Raw genomic sequence first — 1,569 nt, 5'->3', positions numbered from 1 at the left:
CAACAACAACGACAGCAACGCTAATTTCAGCTAGTGTTTAGCTTGCTGTCTTCGACAGAACATTACCGGTCAATTAAGCAGAGAGACTTAATCTCGGACAGACAATGCTTCGGTAGCCGACGCATGTCTACATACCTATTACGGTGAGCAACGGTGGGTGGATCAAAATGTGGGTGTGGATCAGAAATGAGGATGGTTTGAGTTCAAAGATAAAATTTCCTCGGTTCAGAGGAAAGTCTAGATATGACTGTTTGTGCGTATATGTTTGTGAATGTGTGCAAGGGCTTGTGGGAGTGTGTATGTTTGTGTGTCACACACATGCCCACATGCCCACGCGAATATACAACCGTAAATGGAAAATGCCGTGTTGCCTGTGAAAGCAAGACATTCCTAACGAGGTCTCAGTGAGCGTGTTGGTTACTGGGTTTCTGCAGTAAGTGCTTCAAGTACTTTCACCCTATTGTCAGTGCACTGGATGTCTGTACACCAGTTCTATAGAGTGTAAATTAAAAAAAATAAAATTCTGTTACCTTTTCACGAGAAGAGTTTCGTTAAGAAACGACCAACGGTACTGTCCTCTTCCTTTCACGCCTGGAGTTGTCATCTCTGACTCAGAGGTTGACGTGTAATGACCCTCCATCCTTCGCGGTCGAGAGCTACCGCTGCACATTCTGCTATATCCTGGCCTGTCCATGTTCTTATGTTGTCCATCCATGTTATTCTTTGCCTTCCTCTGGCTTTCCTGTCCTACATCTTTCCTTCAAGCACCTCTTTCACAATTGTCTCGTGTATTCAGCAGGGTTTGTCTTGTGTGTAGAATCTGATAAACCCCCCTCATTGTTTGTCTTTCTTGTTTTTCAACTTATTTTGGGCATTTTAAGGTAGTACCACATCTCAAACGCATTTAAATGTATTTTGTTTTCTTCTTTCCCTGTCAAAGTCCAAGTCTCTGCGCTATATAGGAATATGGGGAAGATGTAACATTCCAGCATTTTTTTTTCATAGTTGCCTGGATTTTAATAGTTTGTGCTTTTGGCTGAATCTTGTTTTTGCAGTTGCTGTTCTTATGTTTATTTCTTGTTCACTTCTTCCATCATCTGTGATTGCTGTCCCTAGATACCCAATCAGCTTTTTCTTTACTGAGCTCTAAAGACCTTTGATTGGTTGTCGGATTATATCGTTGTAAGCGGTGACGACAGTGATTGGATAAACCAGCAAGTGTGTGGGTTCACTGCATGCAACTACAGGCGGAAGATTCCTTAGCAATCTAACAGTTTCAATAAAAGTTTTCATTATTTAAGGAACACTCATTTACGGAGGGAGGAGTTGAGGGATTGGGCTCAAGCCCGTAGGTGAGCCCTTCCCTACGCACCGCCACTGATTACAGTGAGCATACATTAAGCTACGCACGGACAACCAAGCTGGTGAAATTGGAAATGGGTCCTAATTCTTACCCAAAAATGACTTCCTAGTAGGCCCTATGTTATGTTTAATCGACGTGATCTTGCCGCACTTAGAAGACCACATTTGAGTGTATTTGAGAATTTTAAAAATAATGATGATAATAAT

This window comes from Aplysia californica, unplaced genomic scaffold, assembly GCF_000002075.1.
Source record: "Aplysia californica isolate F4 #8 unplaced genomic scaffold, AplCal3.0 scaffold00355, whole genome shotgun sequence".
Taxonomy (NCBI): domain Eukaryota; kingdom Metazoa; phylum Mollusca; class Gastropoda; order Aplysiida; family Aplysiidae; genus Aplysia; species Aplysia californica.
Note: the sequence above shows the minus strand (reverse complement) of the source record.